General features: G+C 45.9%; 1 protein-coding gene and 1 pseudogene across 4 annotated transcripts in view; both read left to right on the top strand.

The window, feature by feature from the left end:
- Positions 1 to 4,859, top strand: part of LOC142422652 (TAR DNA-binding protein 43-like) — a 44,662-nt pseudogene extending 39,803 nt beyond the window's left edge.
- RRBP1 (ribosome binding protein 1) overlaps positions 3,910 to 21,357 on the top strand; it is a 64,876-nt gene continuing 47,428 nt past the window's right edge. For 2 of the 4 annotated variants that reach the window (XM_075564022.1, XM_075564018.1), the window contains exon 1: positions 3,910 to 4,152. The gene's annotated coding sequence lies outside the window, so the exon portion shown is untranslated. Of the gene's footprint in view, positions 4,153 to 4,387; positions 4,543 to 21,357 lie in introns of those variants that run through there. The other 2 variants (XM_075564021.1, XM_075564020.1) reach the window with 2 other exon arrangements.

The following is a 21,357-nucleotide window of genomic DNA, read 5'->3' as shown; positions in this document are numbered from 1 at the left end:
AAGGAACTGCCCTGACTGAGCAATTGTGTCCTGAATGTGTCTGTTAACTTCCTTAATAAACTCCATCTATCTGTGAGTTCTGTGTGACCCCAACAATGAATAACCAAACCCAGCAGAAAAGTAGAGTAACATGGAAGAATGGTGTCAGAACGTGGTTAAGAAGGATGGAGGCGGAAGGTATGTCTGGCCCCTATCTGTGGCCATCAGCCTTGGGAGCTGGAGGTCAGATATGACCCGTCATCATTTTGTCAACTCCCAAGTTTACTACTTTACCAAAAGCCTCATTTCCAGATCTGTTTTTGGGAAATACTGAATGAAGCAGTGACCAAGAGAAAGAAGGTCCCTGCCTATCATAAGATCCTCAGGGGGCAGGTACAGGTGGATCTTTACTGCTCTGGGCATCACTCTAAGTTGCTTGCCCATCCTGGTAGTAAACACTCTGCACTCTATAAACACTAGTACATGAAAGAAGGCTAAAACCCATAGGCGGGAGAGATTTTCCTAGTTAAAGAGAATACACTCAATTTCAGAAAGGTTAACTGGCTTACTGTTTTTGTTTCCAGCGAGTTTATGCCCTGTGATAGTTACATAATTTTGTGTCAACTTGATACACTGTAAGGGTGGAGTCTAGCCTGTCAATCAGATCACAGCCTGATGATGACTCCTTGGGTGCCGTCACCTTCCTGTTGACACCACTCAGAGACCTGCCCAAGTACTGGAGATGCAGCCACAGTCATTGGAACTACAAGACGTTGCACCCACCGGCTGGTGATGTTCCTGTGTTCTACATCATTGCATGTGACTTCTTGAGTTTGAAGAGGGACTTATGGACTATTATTGTACTTAAGGGTTTGATAGAGACTAGACTCGGATGTTTGCTTGATATGTAATTAGTTCTTAATATAAAGTTCTCTCTTAGACATATGAGTGTCATTGGATTTGTTTCTCTGGTCAATCCAGCCTAACACATTCCTTATTCATGGCAAATTCATGTATGTCGAGAACTGCTCCATGGAGTTTTCATGGATTAAAAACTTTTCAGAAGGAGAGCATTATGTTCTTCTTCAGAGGCACCTCTGGATGACTTCAAATGGCCAACCTTTTGGCAAGTAGTTGTGTCACCCATGGACTGGGATTTACCCATGATCAATTTTAACCAGTTGGTGACAATTACCAACCAAATGCTTGGCTTCTTGACTTTTATTTCCAGCCAGACTTGCTACTGAAAAAAGCTAATCCAAATTAATTCCCAATGATTGCTAATATGCTAAGGAATTTCTGTGATTAAAAATGAGGATGATTAACCCAGACCCTCTATAAGCGATAAATGTGGGCATGGAGGGGGTGATATTGAAGGTGATATTGAACCCAGACCCTCTATAAGCGACAAATGTGGGCATGGAGGAGGTGATATTGACATTAGATACCTCGTTGTGCAATGGCGGTTAGGGGCTGAGGTAGGGAAGAACAGGCTTTTGCGACTTTTGTGGCCCCTCAGAAACTTTAATTTCAAAGAATCTGGCTTTGGTTCAAGTTCAAAGTCTTAGCTTTAAGAGACAATGATATAATAGTTAGAAACAAGGCTAAAATTATTTTAATTGAAAGACTTACTTGGTCAAATAGTGAGTGAAAAGTCACATAATGAAGTTTTTGGACAGACGGGTACATTTTCTTTTCAATCATTTTATTGGGGGCTCATACAGCTCTTATCACAATCCATACATACATCAATTGTGTAAAGCACATTTGTACATTCGTTGCCCTCATTCTCAAAACATTTGCTCTTCTCTTAAGCCCCTGGCATCAGTTCCTCATTTTTCCCCCTCCCTCCCTGCTCCCTCCTTCCTCACAAACCCTTGATAATTTATTATTTTGTCATATCTTACACTGTCCGATGTCTCCCTTCACCCACTTTTCTGTTTCCATCCCCCAGGGAGGAGATTATATGTAGATCCTTGAAATCTGTTCCCGCCTTTCCACCCCATCCTCCCTTTACCCTCCCAGTATCACCACTCTCACCACTGGTCCTGAAGGGATCATCCGTTCTGGATTCCCTGTATTTCCAGTTCCTATCTGTACAAGTGTACATCCTCTGGTCTAGTCAGACTTGTAAGGTAGAATTGGGATCATGATGGGGGGGGGGACAGGTACATTTTCTTTTTCCTTTTTTCAGGTGCATTTTCTTAGGTAAGAATTTGGAGCCTTCTCTGCTGCATAGGGTAAAACACCACAAGGTAGACTGTAATGAGTGTACAAATGTTATTTCTCTAAAGATAGGAACTGGAGCTAAACCCTCCCTAAACAGACCAAGCAGAATATGGCCATTTGTACACTCATTACCCTCCTCTTTATAATTCTCAAAACATTTGCTTTCCACGTAAACCCCTGGCATCAGCTCCTCATTTTCTCCCCTCCCTTCCTGCTCCCCCTTCCTCATGAACTCTTGATAATTTATAAATTATTATTTTGTCATATCTTACACTGTCTGACATCTCCCTTCACCCACTTTTCTGTTGTCTGTCCCCAGGGAGGAGGTCACATGTAGATCCTTGTAATCTGTTTCCCCTTTCCAACCCACCCTTCTTCTACCCTCCCAGTATCACCACTCACAACACTGGTCCTGAAAGGATCATCGGCCCTGGATTCCCTGTGTTTCTAGTTCCTATCCTGCTTCCATGAAAGTAAGACATCCCCGAAAATAAGACCTACTTACAGTTTTGCCTCTTGCTGAAATATAAGGCATCCCCCTGAAAATAAGACCTCCCCGAAAATAAGCCCCCGCGAAGCTATTGTAACTCTGGACTTTGGACCGTTGCAATGCAGCTGGAGCAGACAAGAAGTGTGAGGTCTTTTTTAATAAAACAATAAATGTGTATCATATTCTTCTTCATGGAAAAATAAGACATCCCCTGAAAATAAGACCTAGCGCATCTTTGGGAGCAAAGATTAATATAAAACAGTGTCTTATTTTCAGGGAAACGGTTCCAGTGCACATCCGCTGCTCTAGCCAGAATTGTAAGGTAGAGTTGGGATCGTGGGGCAGAGAGGTTCCTTAGAGGTGTAGTGCTGACATGTTGGGCTGCTGCGTACAGCGTCACAGTCTTGGGGACTCCCGGGGACTGTTCTACCCTGTCCTGGAGGGCTCCTAAGAGTCAGAAATGACTCCATGGTAATGGTAGTGAGTTTGGTTTGGGTTTTTATTAGGGCACAGAGGAGACCTAGAGGTGTAGTTCTTACATATTGGGCTGCTAACCTAAAGTTCAGCAGTTCGAAACCACCAGCTACTCTGCCGGAAAAATAGGAGGCTTACGAATCCTGTAAAAAAAATTACAGTCTCGGAAAGTCACAGGGTCAATTCCATTCTGCCCTATAGGGTCACTATGAGTCAGCCTCCGCTGAAAGGCAGGAAGTTTGGATAGAAAAGACTGGAAGCTGGCTATATTTAAATAAAGCATTTGCTTTAGCTGTTTGCTAGTGTCACAACTCTAGTCAGGGTGATACTCACTGCCAGCTCTCAGGATTCGGGATGCAGAGATTCGAACTTACTAACGCTCCACGGGTGTCTGAACAGCGGTCTGCTGGCCTGAGCCTCAGGCCTGGGTGGGCGGGGCCAGAGGGTGAACCACCTCCTCCCAGTAGTGGGCGGAGCGGCCCCTCCCCGCCTCTCGCAGGGCCCAGCGCCACGCCACGCAGCCCCGCCCCTCCGAGTCCCGCCCCCGCGGCTTCCCCCAGCTCCTCCCCTCTCCCATTGGCCAAGGCGGAGACCCTCCTCTCCGCCCAATGGATGACGCCGCGGCCCGGTGGTCCACGCCCTGAGTGGCGGATGCTTGGCGGAGTGGCGGGGCGCGGGCCAATCAGGAGAGGCGGCCCGATGAATGGCTGGGCCCGGGTGGGGAAGGCAGGAGGCGGCGATCCCGGCGGAGGGGGCCGTTCGCTAGCTCCGAAGCAGAAAGTGCCACGACTCCACACGCGCGCACGCAGCCAGCGAGCGGCCAGACCGGACGGCAGACTGGGCGGGTGGCGTCGGGGTCGTGGTGCCTGCAGCTGCTCGGTGGAGGGTTCTCAGCGGAGGCTCGGTGGATTCCGCTCTGCTAGCTTCGTGACGGCGCTGGCTCCTGCCCTCTCGCTCTCCTCCCGCGTCTGCAGCTGCAGGTGAGAAACTTGGTCGGGCCCTGCAGCTGCGGCGGCGCGCGGGCAGGCCGTCGGGGGCTGGGGCTGGGCCGGCCGGGTTGCGAGTGACACGTCTCCTTGGCAGCCCCTCCCCCGGCGCCGCCGGCTCGCCTGCCGCCGCCGCCCCCGTCAACGTGGACCCCGGGGTCGGGCTCCAGGGGCCGGGGCGTGTGCCGGAGTCGAGCCCCGTGCAGGGTGGCTGCTGAGCGTGTCCCGCCGCTGAACCCACGCCCCTTGCTGTCGAGGACCGCGGCGACCTGAGGCGCGACGCGGGGAACTCCTCCTTCCCGGCCTGGCCGTCGGGCCGCCTGCGAACTCCGAAGTTGGACGAAGAAAGTTGGCGGCGGGGCGGGGCGGCGCACAGCTGGCTGAGTAAGGGGTTAAGTGTCGGGAAGCCGCCGGATGACGTTGCTGGGCTGGAGTCCGGCCGGAGGGGGATGGGGGCGGGCGGAAGGCGGCCGAGGCCCTCGGAGGAGGGGGTGCGATTGAATGGGGTGCCCGCGGGCCGTGCGCGCCCAGCTGCAAGCCGAGGCCTGCCTGCGCCTCGGGGAGCTCGGCGGCTCGTTGACGTGGCAGGACGGGGTCGCGGGGCTGCTGGGACGACGCGCGGGGACCGGGACGCGTTCAGGGTCCGGGCGGCCACGGTGGCAACTTCCCGGAATGCGGGAGCGGCTCCTTGCGCCCCCTAGCGGCAGGGCTGGCCGCGCCGTTTGCATGGCGGGGCCGCTGGGAGCCCCGCGAGGCCGCTGGCCGGGTTACCGGGACTACCCCCTGCCCCGACGGCGGCCACGGCGAAGGAGCCGAAGGGGCCTACGGTGCCAGGCCGGGCGGAAGCAAGCCTCTCCGTCCGGGCCAGCCAAGAACGCTGGCACCCGGCCTGGCACCTGCCCCAGCCCTCCTGGCTGTGCGGGGCTGTGCTGAGGAGAAGGGCCTTAGCGTCCAGTCGGGCATCCCAGATGTTACGGGGACCCCTTTCCCATATGGTAAATCCTCAACGCTAGTTGGGGGTGTTGAAAAGGTCAAGGAGAGGGTCTCTGAAGTCCTCACAACTCGAGTGACCGCAACCACGCTGTTTTCATCCCTGGTCTATTTCCCCTTCACAAACACACAAACAGCACGAGGATTGCATCAGAGAAAGCCTGGGAAGGCCACCACATGCAGGAAGTAGTCACAAGTGTTGGCTCTTCGTGTTGAGATGAGATTTTATGGTGCAGGAAGTGTAGAAGGGAGAGCGTCAGGATTTGCCCCATCTGCCTTCTTGCTGACTGCTGCTCCGCTCCCGTCACTTGAACCTCACTTGCTTATCTGTACCCTGACTAGAGTACCACCCATGCACAGTAGGGTCAGAGAAGGCCTGCAGGAAGTGCTGGGGAAAACGGTGCTTGTGCAAATAGAAGGTGGTTTGGCAATAACTCCCCTTGAGAGCTAGGTCGGAGGTCAGGAGTGCCTGGGAAACACCAAAGGAATGAAACTTTGGAGACCGCAGGATCGATCCCTCCCCTGTTGTTGATTGCAACCATCGGCCTCACTCCTGGCTGATGTTCTGTAACCCTTAGGGTAGGTGGACTCTGGGTAGTGTTCTCTGGAGTTTAGTCCAGGTCGAGCTTCCTATCCCACGTCAGGGATCTCTTCAGAACTGGCCCTGGGTATCCTTTTTTGCCTTCTGTTAAGCATCACCCAAAAGTACCACTGTAAGTTTTACATGTGGCCTACTCAGTTGGGGAGCAACCTCTGCCACCCCTGCTTCCCTCCTTTTATTTCTTTAATGTCGCTTGTTTGTCTTCTTAACCTTAATACTTCCCCCTCCCCTCAAGTTTCTCCGTAACTCCACCACATGCTACTCACCTGTGGTGGGGGTGTCTTCATTCATTTAAGAACTTGGTAAAAGTCAGCCTCACAGCTGTTCACTAACCCATTTCCCTTTCTGAAAGAAAGCTTCCAGTTTTGAGTTCCTAGAGATAGCTCATCCCTCTAAGCAAGGGCACCCCCACCCCAGGGCTTCCATTTACGCAGGGCTTTACAAGCCTGACTTGCAGGGCTTCCCAGATGGGAGTGTTAAGAAAGGGATCCTGGAAGCAAGGTATTCTCTGTGGATCGTGTTTCAACAGAAATCCTCACCCCCCAATAGTTAGGAATTGGCTTCAGAACAGCTCATGATATCAAATCAATAAGTTAGATGACACCATGGCATGTGATTGTTTTTTTAAAGAAATATTCATATGGAAGAGTTTGAGTTAAATCATGAATCATTGAGTCACATTTGAGCAATTATGTTCTCTGCTGAAATGAGACTTACCTCAACAAGCTGCAATAATTATAAAGTCCCAAACTTGGTTTAAATGGTTGACTATGAATGATATAATTGGCATATAGGCTTATTAGAAAGCAGGAACACCTTTTCAGAGTGTCAGGACCCCATATTCTTCTTACTTATTCTGTTTTTCATGGGAGTTTTACTTAATAGATGAACAACACAAAGGGAGTCAACAAATTTGGTATGTCAGGTTTTCTTTGCTGTAGTCCTATTGTGGGAGAGAAACATTGGCGGTCAGAGTTGTGAAGGTAGAGATGCTGGTGGTGAATCTTAGGCTGTCAGAGCACTGGGGGCACGTTGGTTATTCACAGGGCTGCTAATGCGAGGTCAGCAATTTGAAACCGCCAGCACCTCCTTGGAGCAAACGGGCCTTTCTAGCCCCGAATATAAAGAGTTGCAATCTCAAGACACTCACAGGGGCATGTCTGTCCTGTCCTATCGGGTTGCTGACCCGGCATCACTCCACAGCAGGGCCAGGACTATCGTGACTGTTATGGCTTGCATTACATATCACAGGATTCGATGAAGCAGATAACTGTGCCTGTTAAAATAGTCTCTGTACAGTCATACCTGATTTGTTGTGCTTTGCTGGTACTGCCCTCCTTTTTTTACAGATTGAAGGTGTGTGACAGCCCTGCATTCTTCCAATTGTACAGTCATTCTAACCTCCCTTTTAGGATTTTGTCTAATCTTTCAAGTTGCTGTTAATCTTGCTGTTAATCAAATGCTATTTGATCCATATAGTTAGTTCTTAAAAGAGGATAATGCTCAAGGCAGACATAGTTTACAGCTTAAAACTAAATTTGTTTCTTTCTAAGAAAACTTCCAGGGATATTTCTGGTTTAAGGTATAAAGATTCTCGCAGGATAATAGTTTCAATTGTTCATCCAGCTCTCTTGGCTCCAGGGAGTCTGGGGACTGTGAGAATTTGAAATTCTGTTCTGAATTTCCCCCTTGTTGATCAGGATTCTTCTGTAGAATCTTGGATCAAAATATAATAGGGACATCCCTTGTCTTAGTTCTTCTGGTCTCGTGGTAAAGGAGACAGTCGCTTGTGGAGGCACTTAGCCACGTGAATAACCATTACATTTTGACCTCTGTGGGCTATGAGAGGGAGAAGGAGAATCTAATTCTTCGTCGGCCTAAGGTCTATTGCCATGAGGCAAAGATCAGGCATGCCTCCACCCTCCATTCTTTTTATACCCTGTGCTTGACACCAACCATTGCTCCCACAGCACTCTGCTTTCCTGTTGGGGTTGACAGTCCATCGCAGTGGCCACACCGACTTTACAGACAGTACCCATATTCAGGAGGTTTCCCCGCTGGCACAGTGGATTGCGTTACAGTGCACAGTGGAGCTGCAGTTAGAAACCTCAAGCCATTCCACCTGAGAGAGATGAGGCTTAGTCTCAGAAACCCACAGAGGCAGTTCCACCCTGCCCTACAGGGTCACTATGAGTCAGAATTGATTCCATGGCCATGAGTTTTTGTTTTTTCTATTAGAGAAGTTAGCAAGTTACCACAAGCCAAGATCAGAAAAAGTAAGCAGTCAGTTGTTGGACCCCAGCAACACCTGTCATCAGCCAACAGCCAAGTTTTTCTCCAGTCTTTAGCCTGTCAACCTTGGAGTCCCTTGGCTTCTGCCTCTGGACTAGGAAGCTGCTGGGTCACACATTCTCATTAGTCTCAGCTCTCTTCTTCTATCTCCTGGTCGCCTTGCTTCGGCCTCTGGTCTCAGCTCGGCTCCTTTTTTCTGTCCCATGGTCTCGCCATGCCACAGCCTCAGCCACTTCTGATGACATCTTGAACTGACTTTACCTGTTGCTCTTCTTCCTTGATGGTCATGGGACTTCTCTCTGTTCCTGCTTCTGAGATCGCTCTTCCTTGTGGGCAGGGCACTGACCATTACACCATTTGCAGAGCCCTGCTCAGTCATTTGGTAGTAGACTCTTGGGTCTCACTGAAGAATCTCCCAGCCATGGAGTGGATGCCAACTCATAGTGACCCTATCGGACAGGGAGTGACTGCCCCTGGGAATTTCTGAGATATAACTCTGCACTGTAGAAAGCCCGGTCTTTCTCCCTTGGAACAGCTGGTGGTTTGAAACTACTGACCTTGTGGATTGCCGCCCAATTTGAAACCACTGTGCCACCAGGGCTCCTTGAGACATGGATTGAAAAGCCATGTTAAGAAATTTCCCTTTATCATACATCCCATATTCTCCTGTTTTTGACTTTTCTTCCAAGACAGATTATGGTGTCTCAGATGGCCGATGACTCTTGGCAGGCTTTTAAGACCGCGGGTACTATGCAAGGAACTAGGAAGTAGAACAAGCACTACACAAATTATTCGGCAATCCACTGGAATGTTACATGCAGCCATGGCCCGGCATCTCTCAACTAAGGAACCACATCTTGGCCTCGACAGCTGCTTTTGCTGTTGTAGTAAATACATATCGCACAGCTTTGCCGATTCCGTTTCTTACAAGTGCCTCCTTATTGACAGCAAGTGCAACCCGACCGTTTGTTGGTTTTTTTTTTAAAGAACTTGTATGTCAGTGAAGAACCCAACTCCACCTCCGTGTTACTGTTCCTCCCTTTACAGCCCTCAGATCAATGTTTAGATGACGCGAGGGATAAGGAATCTGGAAGGTTTTTAAGGCTGCGACCCTTTACCGTCTCTTCAAAACAGACAAACAAAAAACACGATTAATGGATTAAATTTGATTTGTAAAGAAAAGGCACATTCTGTGTCGTTTCACAGCCCATCTCAGCAAATCACTAATAGTATCCCATTAAATATCCCAGAAATGTGGTTCTTTATCTTTTTTTCTTTCGCCCTCTCCGCTTCCTGCCTCCTTCCCTAGCCCCCTCATAGTCTTTACGCTTTGTCATTTGGTGTAAAAACGACTTTTCTTTTTTCTTTAATATTCCTTATAATAATGGTGTGATTCAATGTCTATAAGATTGACTACGTTTGTTAGGCATAATGTCCTCTAGTTACGTCCATATCTTAGTGTTTTACAGAGTCGTCGTCGTCTTTTATCGATGTGTAAGATTTCATCGTTAGAACATACCCACTCTTAATCACTGTTTCCATCATTGTTAACCCCTCCTTCCCCCGTCCCACCTGCCTGTGCTGACAACTAATAAACTTTGATCTTTACACATGTGCTTACTGTCTTTTTGTATAAGCGATGAGATCCCATAGGGCTTGTCCCTTTTTGATCAACTTAATTAACTCAGCAAAATGTCTTTCAGCTCCATCTACATTGTAGCGTGTATCAAGACTTCATTCCTGAAGCTCACCCCGTGGGCCCGTGGATCTGTGTCTTGCATCAACAATGTTTGGACGGAACAGACCCGGGGACTCCCTTCCTCCAACCTCTGACCACTCTCCGCTTTCCAGGCGTCACCTCCAGGACCATCTTGGCCATCCCCTCTGACTGGGGACCAGCTAACACTGTTTTATTTCATGTGTAGTTACCTCCAAATCTTTGACCAATCATATGCTCTGAGATCTGTCTGAATTATTCTGCCGAAGTTAAGGCTGGTGCATCCACAGGCCTCTGACACCTGCCTCTCTCTGGGCATCTTTATTGACCTTGGAGTGCAGGGGCTGGGGTGGGGGTGGGGCGCTTCTTCTGCTAGATGCAGGAAGAGAAGCTCAAGGGCACGTGCTGCGATAGAAGCTTCAGAACCAGTGTGGTGGCCACACCATCTTCCAGGAGGTGCAGAGCTATCCCACGATGAGGGGGAGCAGAACCTTGGACCCCACGGAAGCTGCCCTGACCCTGGAAAAGAACCTCAACCAGACCCTTACTGGCCTGCAGGCATGGGGCCTACCCACACAGACCCGCATCTCTGCGACTTTCTGGAGAACCACTTCCTTAAGGAGATGGGAGACCACCTGTCCAAGCTCGGCAGGCTGGCAGGACTGAGCAAGTATCTCTTGGAGAGGCCCACCTTCAAACATGACTAGGACAGCACCACCGCCCTGGAGCCCCTCTCCCAAGCCATGGACCACATTGGAACAAGAAAGCTTCCTTTTGGGGGTGGGATGGTGGGGTGTGTGCGCGTGTGTGTAGATAGACTTCATTCCTCTGACAGATTAGTATTCCATCGTATTTATGTTCCACATTTTGCTTATCCATTTGCCTGTTTGTAGTTACTTAGGCTGTTTCCACATTTCGGCTAGTGTGAATAGTGCTACAGTGAACATTGGTGTGCATGTCTCTGAGTAAGTCTCTGCTTTCAAGTCTTTGAGTATATACCTAGGATTGAAATTCTTAGGTCATATGGCAATTCTCTTTTTAATTTTCTCAGAAACTACCGCACTGTTTTCTTCAGCAGCTGTACCATATTGCATTCCAACCAGCAAGGGGTAAGGGCTCCAATTTCCTTACATCCTGGCCAACATTTGTTATTTTCTGTTTTTATCTTAGCCATTGCACTGTGAGCAGACGTGAATTTCACAAGTATACTGTTTAGAATCTGATTCCACTACCTGGGCCTTAGGCCTTTCAGCATTTCCTACAGAACTATTACGATGCTCCCATTCAGTGGAGGAGACTGCGCAGGCCTGGCCAGTCGGGCAGGTAGGCAGGTCAGGCAGATGTTGCATAGCCTTCGAGATTTTCTCCTACTGGGCTGTGTAATTCCCCACGTCCAGGAACAGTGCTTTGCAGAGGAGGACACAAAACTAGAGGAGTGAAATGTGGAACTTCAGTAGAAGGGAGGCAAGGAGCAAGTTGACCATGTGGCAATAAAAGGAAAGGCACTTTTGGTTTTCCTTGTCAAGTGCCTGTTGTGTGCTAGGCTTTGGAACCCTATAAATACATACAAGAGAATGAGGACCTCTGTCTTGCCCACAGAAGCTCAATCTAGATCTGTGCTATTTAACATACAGCCACTAGCCATCGCGTATACTCGAGTATAGCTAACCCAATAGCAACCGAGGCACTTAATTTTACCACAAAAACTGCATTAGAAATGTGCTGAAAATCCCGGCTTATGCGCGAGTATATACGTCTTTGGGGCTATTTAAATTTAAAACAAAGTTTTAAACCATAATCTCAGAATAGAAGGAAGCACTGCTTTGCCCTGCACTGTCCTCACATTTGGTCCTATACGTGAGCTCGTTGCTGCAGCCACTGTGTCAATCAGTCCATCTTTACCAAGCAGGATGTCATTCCCCAGAGACTCGTCTCTCCCGAGAGCATGTGTAAAGTATGTACGCCTTGCCATCCTGGTCTCTAAGGAGCCTTCTGGCTGTACTTATTATGAGATAGATTTGTTTGTCCTTAGAGGGGCAGGTCTACCCTGTCCTATAGAGTCTATGAATCAGAATTGACTCAGTGGCAGTAAGTTTGGCTTGATTTTGTTTGACCATCATGGTACTTTCAATGTTCTTCACCAGCACCATAATTTAAATACATCAGCTCTTTTTCAGTCTTCCTTTTTCCATGCTCAACTTTCACATGCCTTATGAGGCAATTTAAAATACATGACATGGATCAGGCACACCTTAGTCCTAAATGCCAAATCCTTCCTTTCGATACTATGAAGAAGTCTTGTGTAGATTTATCCAACGCAACACATCTTTTGCTCTCTTGACTGCTACTTCCATGAGCAGTGATTGTGAATCTAAGCAAGACAGAATCCTTGACAACTTCACCCTTTTATCAGGATTCGCGAAGTCTTCTTTACATTGAGTTGTACTATATGCTGAAGACTGAGATTCTTGATCTTTGTTAGCAAGTGCTTCGAGTCCTCATCACTTTTCAGCAAGCAAGGTTGTGTCGTCTGTGTATTTCAGATTGTTAGTAAGCCGTCTTCCAAGCCTTATGCCGCATTCTTTTTTGTATAATCCAGCTTCTCTGATTATTGCTCAGCACACCGATTGAATAAGTACAGTGAGAGGATACACCCCTGATGTATGCCTTTCCTGGTTTTAAACCAGGCAGTAGTTCCTTGTTCTAGTTGCTGAGCCATCCATCAGCCTTTGATCCATGTACAAGTTCCACGTGAACGCAATGAAGTGTTGGAATTCCCATTCTTCTCAAGCTGATCTATGGTTGTGATTCACACTGTCATAGCCTTTGAATAGTCAATGAAAACACAAATAGATATTTTACTGAAATGTGTAAAGACCTAGAAAACCAAAAAGGAAGAACAGCATATTTTAAACTGAAAGAACTCAAGAAAAACTAAAACCTGGAGTTGAAAGATTGTATGGGCAAAATGTTGAACGATGCAGGAAGCACCAATGAAGATGGAAAGAATACACAGAGTCACTCTACCAAGAAGAACTGTACATTCAACCATTCCATGTGGTAGCATGCTATTGAAGGAAGAAACTTAAGTTGCCCTGAAAGCGTTAGCCAGAACCCAGGTGCCAGGAATTGATGGAATACCAATTGAAATGTTTCAGCAGGTGATGGAAGCCCTGGAAGCACTCACTTGGATATGCTTGGGAATTTGGAAGACCACTGCTTGGCCAACGGACTGGAAGCGATCTGTATTTGTACCCGTCATAGAACAATATCGTCGATGTCACATGTAAGCAAAATTTTGCTGAAGATCATCCAGCCATGGTTGCAGCTGTACATTGACGGGACTGACTGCCAGAGTTTCAAGCCAGCTTCAGAAGAGGATGTGGAACAAGGGATGTCACTGCTGGTGTCTGATGAATCTGCCTGAAAGCAGAATACCAGAACTTGTGTTCCACTGGGTTGGCAGAAGTTGCTTCTGGAGCCAATGGCTATTTGCAGGGCCCTATTATACCATGAGTCAGCATTCACTCGATGGCAGTGAGTTTGGTTTGGAGTTGGTTACTAGACCATACAAAAGAACTGGGCTGCTAACCAAAAGGTGAATGGTTGCCAACCGCTGTTGCTCAGGAGAAAGATGTGTCAGTATATTTCAGTAAAGATTCACAGCGCTGGGAACCCTATGACGCAGCTCGCCTCTGCCCTGTAGGGTTTCGATTCGTAGGAATTGCCTTGGTGATGCTGGGATTGGTTTGGGTTTGGTTCTACTAATGTGGAGCTGTGAAAGGATTCATTTGATAGTATTTGGGGAGCAGTTTTGAGGTCTTGGTTGTATTAGTAGACTCATTTAAGATAGCATGTAGGACAATGTAAAATCAAAATTAACTTAAAACCCTCCAATAAGAGGCAGATGGGAATCTCATTGATCAGAGAGGAAGCCTACTAAGAATATGCTGGAAGATAGCAGGTAGGTATAACAATAGTGAATATTATCTACTGGAATAAAAGCTAATCTTAAACCCAAAGCTTTAATTTTAATTAAACCTCTACCCTAGCAAGATGTGAATAAACAGTAGTCTGTTTTGGGGTGTTTCAAAACTGGTTCCACACTGACCTCTAGCACGCCTAAACTTGGCCTGTACCTGCACTTTGTTTGGCCGTTCCTATGATAGTAAGCAATTGAAATGCCATTTCAAGTGCTTTCTTTCCCCCACTGAGATGTAATAGATTTTTTATTATCTTGGAAAAAGCAGGAGTCTCTGGCCACACAAGATCTGTGCTGACTCTGGACAACCCCTGCTAGTATTCACTAGTGTCTGACCTGTAGGCGTGCCATCTGCCAGGTTTTAGCAGCAACCCCTGGCAGACACTGCCTATCCCAGAGAGCATAGTTACCGCAAAGCACCTGGGACCCTCTGAGCCGCCAAAGATTCCTAAAGGCCTAGAATGGTGTTGGACACATGGAAATGCCTGTCTTAGCTGTGCGAATGGAGGGGTGATTTTCTAGTACTAGTGTTCTGTGCATGCCTTATTAATCTCAAATGGTCTGGATTTATCGAGCATTTTTTAAAAGAGCCTCAAATTGAAAGGCAAAAACATATTCCAGAACCAAATGTGTGTGGTTTAGGGGTCACCTCCAACTTGGCGCCCGTTGAGAAGTGGACAGGGACACACATGGAGAGTGCTGGCAAGGCTGTGTTGCCAGGACCTCGGTGCTGAAGGGACCCCATGGGACAGCTGAGTGGTTTCCCTCCATCCCCAGATGGTTGCATATATCTGCCATGACCCCCTAGCACGTTGTCAGGAATGGGCCTCCAGGAGGGGAACCTCAGTTGCTACCATGCTACCATCTCACCTCCACCCCCACCCCCATGGTAGGACTGGCAGAGTAAGTAAAACTCACCAGGAAAAAAAAAAAAGTGTTATTTTTGGTTTGACCAGTGCTGGCCTACTCCGAAACAAGGTGCGTTTTGTATTTAGTGAGCTAACAGTGTTCCTTTAGTAGGAGGAGAGAGGGTTCTTTTATTTAGCTGGCATTCGATTTTTCGCTGAGTGGGACCTTCTCAGAATAAGGAGTCAGAGAAATTGATGCTTGCTGCTCTGCTGACTTACTTCGCCAGAGGATTTTTATGGGGGAACGTGGTGAGGGGAGGAAAATGGTTGAGGCAGCCAGGCCGGCTGATCAAGGGTCGAGTCCAAGCCTGGCTCCCAATGGTAGATGTTTTGGAACTTGTCATTAAGTGGTTAAAATGTGCAATGTAACCAAATAAAAAAATTTCTTTCAAATTAAGGCTGATTGTGAAAAGTTATTAGATGCAGTTTTATTTCTATGGAAAACATTTTTATTTCCCAGTTAGTGTTATATATTTGTAGTCATTATACAGAAAAACTATTTTCAGACTTTAATAGTCAGAGTGATTGAGAAAAGGAGTCAACTCAGTGCCAAAGAATAATGAATTATTGAAAAACGTAGTGACCAGTCTCACTAGTGATGTGTTGGGACATCAGTCAGGCTAACTTTAGCTGCTGTACTCTGAAGACCAGCCATTCTTTTCTCTGAAGTTGGAAGTACTCTGTGCAGTGTGAAAATTTAAGACCTCTGACAATAGAGCATTTGGTAGAGGCATGTGGCAGAGCCCAGGTCTGTGGCACTGTTAAGTCACTGGCCAGCTGAGGCAGTCTACCTGCCTCGTCTTAGGTTGCGGCTGTTTTCACTTAACTAGAGGGAGCAATAATATGAGAGTGGTAGATGGGAGTAAAAGTACCCGGTAGCAGAGATTCTTCAAGCATTAGAGGTGCTCCTCCCTCAAGATCCGTGTGCTACGCGTTCCTACTAAAGATGGCATATATATATTTAACTCTTCACTGGTGTCAATATATTCGCAGAAAGATGCACTGTCAGGATGTTACAGCTCAATACCTCTCTGCAAACTAACATTCCTGTCACAACAAACTAGGAAACCAAAGTGTTCTCATCCCTTCCCCCTCGGGTTCTCCTTTGTGCCCCATTGCAGTTCTTGTCCATCCACAAAAGTAACTTGTCTTCTGATTTCTAACATCATATATAATCATTATATACCAGCATCATGGTATATTCTCTGTGTCTTTCAACATCTATTCGTTTTGTTGTGGCAGTTGTAGTTCATTCATTCACTCTCCTTACTATGTAGTACTCTGTGTGAGTAGATCAATTTATAAGCTAACCATTTTGTTGTCAATGGTTACTTCGATAACTTCCAACATGGGAGGACCCTTGGTGGCACTATCTGGTAAGCGTTGGGCTGCTAATGGCAAGGTTGGTAGTGCAAACCCACCAACCTTTCTGAAGGAGAAATATGAGGCTGTTTACTCTGCAGAGATTTATATATAGCCTCAAAAGCTATATAAGGTTGCTATGAATCAAAAACACCTTGATGTCAGTGAGATAAATAATATTGCTATAAGCATTTTTATTGATTTTTAAAGAACAAATTTTTTGAAGGTTAAACGTGTTTTTTAAAGAGGAAAGATACTTCCCAGTTAATGAAGTACAGAAGGAGAGGTTGCATACAGATAATAACTAATGCAGTGGGTTATTGGGAAAGGGGGTGTGGGGAGGGTGAGAGGAATTAGGGAGCAAGCAATGAATGTGGTAGGGAAGGTGCATTGAAACTGGTTGTAATGATGTACATACACCTCTTTTACAAGTGACTTCGCTATGTAAGTGTATGATATGTGAATACTATATCAAGAAAACTAGAAAAAAAGAAAAAGACAAGAAACGTGACCTGTGGTTGCCATGGTGAAGGAAGAAGAGCTCTAGCTCGGGCTGTTGAGTTTCTGTCAATGGTGGTGGAATGATTTGGAAAAGGAGATCCATAATGGTCGTACAACACGAAGAGTACAATCAGTGGCACTGAATTATACATATGGAACTTTGTTGAATTGGAGGATATTTTCTTGTGTATGCTTTTACCACATTAAAAATAATTACGCGAATAAGGAAAGAAGAAAATGTTCTAGAATTGATTGTGGTCATGATTGTACAACTCTCCTGGATGCTATTGAACTTGGATTGTATGAAATGTGGATGGAGTGCCAGTAAAACTCTTAAAGAAATAAAACAAGAAATCTTTCTGTTAAACCAAGCTTGCATTCCTTGGATAAATCCAATTGAGCTCACTTCTTTTGCTGCTTAGAACTTGGTGTCTGAGATGGGTTTTCTTATTATTATTATTATTAGTTTTTTTCTCATGGTTTTTGTCAGGTTTTGTAAGATTAGTTGACATCCGAATGGGTGGAGAGAGTTCTGTCTCTTTCATGCTTTTTAGAAAAGACTCTGAGGAGAAGTGGACCGCTCGTTCTTCCGGTGTTTAGGAGAGCTAACCAGGGTGGCTCGTCCGCATGGAGGGTATGGATTCAACTTCCTTGCTAATAGAAAACTGCGGTTTCCTACTTCTTGGTTTCTATGTTAATTTTGTTTTCATAGGAATTCATGTAAGCATTTGCAAAATTATTACCAGCATTTTCATTGCTATTTTCTGTGATCTATAAATACTAGAATTACATTTTTAAAATCTCAAAATACAAAGAGATTTTTAAATTATGTTTTTATTCATATTTTTTATTTAATTGAGCTGTGATCACATAACCCGTTCTGTGTGACTTTAATCCTTTGATATTTGTTGACACTTAAGACCAGGGTCTGAAAATTTTCCTCAGGTGCAAGAAAAAGAATTCGCACGAGTAGGGTGCAGGGTTTTATTTGTGCATGGTCTTGTGTAGATCCATTTTTAATTGTTTTATTCAGAAGTTCTGATCCTTATCGATTGTTTAGCTTGCAATAACTGTGCCAAGTAATTGAAACTAAATGCTCCCAGTAATTGAAAGCTAAACAATCAATAAGGATTCGAACTTCTGAATGAAAATTTGAGATGTTTGTAGATGTACTAAAGTTTTCTACTACGACAAATTGGACTATTTCTCATAATTTGTTATATTCGTCCAGTTTCATCCTTTTTATTTCTTGTAAACACCCACATGGGCTGAATTTTTAAAATACAGTTATAATAGCTTTGTGTTGTAAGTGGCATATTTAAGTCAATTTAGATTTAATAAATAAGTGAATGCTGATGTGGGTGCTAGTTCCCATGTGTCCTGGGTTCCCTTTGGTCTTCTTTCATTTTTAACTATCAATTAGGTGGAGGTTTAAAGAAGCCCTGTTTCTTTCCGATCATTAAGCCTGGTCTCTAGATTTTGTGTCAGTGGTTCAAAGCAGCCACTCTGGAGCAGGCTGTGACAGTCGGCTTCCTGACAGATGCGGGTGTTTGAAGCAGTATGGGGCAGTCCCGTTCTGTCCTTCACGGTTGCCATCAGTCAGCATTCACATGATGGCATTGGGCTTCTTTGGTATTTTAAAAGGAAGGCAAATTGGCGGACAGTATCTTTCTGAAAGTAAAAACAAAAGCCAGGAGACAGAGCATTATTTTCAAAGGAGTGTCCAGGGTCAGTTTATTGTCACTCCCTCACCTTGATCTGAAATTCTCTACTCACAATCCATCCATTTGTTCCTGTGTTGCAGCCACTCTGTCAGTCCATCTTGTCCAGGGCCTTCCTTTATTCAGTGCCCTTCTACTTGACCAAATGTGATACCCTTCTCCAGGGGCTGGTCTCTCCTAGTAACATGCCCAAAGTGGGTGAAATGAAATCTCACCACCCTGCCTATAAGGAAAGGACAGCCTTTCTGACTGTACTTCTTCCAAGACAGGTCTGTCCATTAAAATTTTCTGTTAATTTCTTTGACTTACTGTATATACTCAAGTATAAGCAGACCCAAATATCAGCTGAGGCACCTAAGTTTAACACAAAAACTGCATTTAAAATGTGTAAAAACTGGGCTTATACACAAGTATATACGGTAATCTTTTCTTCCACTAAGGCCCTTTTTCTGAAAAGAATGCAGTTAAGTTAGGAATTCTCAGTGGCACTTCAGTTTCCTCCATATGTTAGCAAAGTTACGGACACTGCGCTGGCCAGCAGCTTGGCCACCCTTGGTTGGGTAGCTGTGCCATCCTGTAACCTGGCAGGTCTAGTTCTGGGTGTATCTCCTAGAGAAATAGTGCTCACAGGTATGCACAGATCCTGGTATACAGTTAGTGTGAATAGTCTTAAATGTTCATCGTAGGACTGTGAATAATTGTGCTCTATTTATATTATGATGTTAGCAGCCATCAAGTCAATTCCGACCCATAGCGACCCTCTGTGTAATGGAACAAAACACTGCCTTTTTTCAAAACAAGTCCTTTTCTCATGACAGGCATGTCAGAAGTATGGATTTGGGGAATGTATTGGAGGGAGATCAAGAGTTTATCCTTCCTCTGATTAAGGGTCTCTCAGCCCTGAGTTTACATTCTACCCAGGGTTTGCAGAGCAGGAGAAAGGATATTTTCATTTCAATTTATTTGCTATTAGATGATCTTGTTTTATTCTTACACGTTAAGAGTAGGGCTTTTCACTTTCCTGTGAAAGGTTTAAAAATCCCAACTCAGCAATTAGTGGTGCGGATACACACACACACAAATATATTTAAAACAACTTGTTCTGTGCAAGCTGGGAGACGACATTTATGCTGTGTTCATGGCATAGGGAAAATCATCTTCCAAGTTTGCTTTTCTATGTGCTGTGTTCCAGCACGAAAATACGTTTGCATCTCATGTTTGTCCGGTTTGGCTGAGATAAAAGGCTAGTTTTCCCATTCTGGCTGTTTCTGCCCAAAATTTCAAGCTGTGAATCATGAAGAGAAACAGTTCCTGCAGTCCTTGGTGGACAGGCAGCTCGGGCAGGTGATGATCACTCACTGCGCCTGTGTCGATTGGCCAGTGCCAAGGGCAGCTTCTTCAGAGATCATACCTCATCCACATCTGATAGGTGCCCTGGTGGCATTCTGGGCTGCTAACCACAAGATCGGCAGCTTGAAACCACCAGCTGCTTGAGGGAGAAAGATGAGGCGTTCTGCTCTGTCCCCTAGTGTCATTATGAGGGAGCCCTTGCACGGAGGTGTGGCTGCCAAAGGTTAGATTCCATGCCGACATAGATGCTACCTTGCCTAGGGTGAGAGAGCGCTTTTATGAGCTCACTTCAGATTTTGTTCGCAGGGAGTAGGGCCAGAGTGAGAAGCTGGCTGTGGTCTTGTTCCACCAAGGGTGATCGTCTAAAGCAGACAGTCAACTTACAACTCCCTCTGAGGGAGCTGTCATCGCGGAGCGCCTGTGGATGCTCTTTAATGGGTGCATGAAGCCCTCCTCTTAGAAGCGTTGTATTTGAAAAGCATCGTGACATTGTGGCCGTTTTGTGATGAGGGCAATGTTCTTAGAATAGGGCCTCCAAGAACTAAACTCTGCCATTCAGTCGATGCTGATTCATCGAGACTGTACAGGACAGGGTAGAACTGCCCCTGTGATTTTCTGAGACTGGCACTGTTTATGGGAGTAGAAAGCCCCGTCCTTCAGAATGATGCATAGACTTAAAAAACGTTTTTCAGATACCCAAATGTCAAAGTTTAGATATCATGACTGATTGGAAATCCCGTTTTTCTTTCCCCCACTCCAACTGGAAAAGTACTCCCAACTTTTAAGCCATACTGAGCCCATACCTTTACTGTTCACTAATTCTATTGCCAATTTCCCTTCAGGAGACTAGGCTCGGTTCTAATCCTCTGTACTTCAGGAGGCATGGAATGTGGTAATAGCATCAAACCTAGTTAGTAAAAAACTCATCTATTTACCCCAATAAGTAAAACTTCTTGAATGGTAGGGAAAGCGTCTTGAAAGTAACCTTGGCGATCAGCCAAAGGGGTGAACCAAGCTGCCTATGACCATGTGGACAGTGATCCACAAGCAGTGGAAATGGTGAGTCATCCTCTTGGTTCAGTGTGTCACTAGGAAAGGACCTCTTCTCTTCACTGTTGGTGTGATTCTAGCTGTAGAGTCTGCCGTTTGGTGGACCTTCCCAGACTCGTCCTCTTTCCCGACACGCAAATGGAAGCTTATCACTGGCAAAGGCATTGTTCTCTTGATCACTTTCAGGACCATAACACAAAGCTTTTACCTAACAGCAGAGAGAATGAGCTGGGCACCTGCTGGCCCAAAATACACATGGCCAGAAACATTCTGACAAGTCTTAGGAGGCTCATTTTTTTGCTTTTTAAATCACTTGCACATTGAGAAGGGAAAATGTCATCCCTAATGTTAAAAAAAATCAAAAGATCAAGAGAACAATGACCTTTGCCAGTGATAAGCTTCCACATTGCATACATTTCGCATACATTTCCTCAATAATTAGTTGTGGCTGGATGTCACTGCTCATTAATTCAGGTAGGACATTTTTGCCCCTATCTCACCACTCTCCCACACTTGGTTTACATTTGTGGTCATATGAGGTGGAGAACATCTTGAATTGAAATTCTGATTTCTGGGCCTGTTATACACTCCAATGAGCACATTGCCCTCCCTTGACTACTGCTCTCTCAGAACTGATGGGAACTTTCCATAACTGGGGGTGGTGGTGGTGGTAGGCAAATTGCTCGCTTCATAATAGGTGCAAGCAATAACGGGTGACATCAGAA

This window comes from Tenrec ecaudatus, chromosome 12, assembly GCF_050624435.1.
Source record: "Tenrec ecaudatus isolate mTenEca1 chromosome 12, mTenEca1.hap1, whole genome shotgun sequence".
NCBI classification, from domain to species: Eukaryota; Metazoa; Chordata; class Mammalia; order Afrosoricida; family Tenrecidae; genus Tenrec; species Tenrec ecaudatus.
Note: the sequence above shows the minus strand (reverse complement) of the source record. Positions and strands in the feature narration are given on the sequence as shown.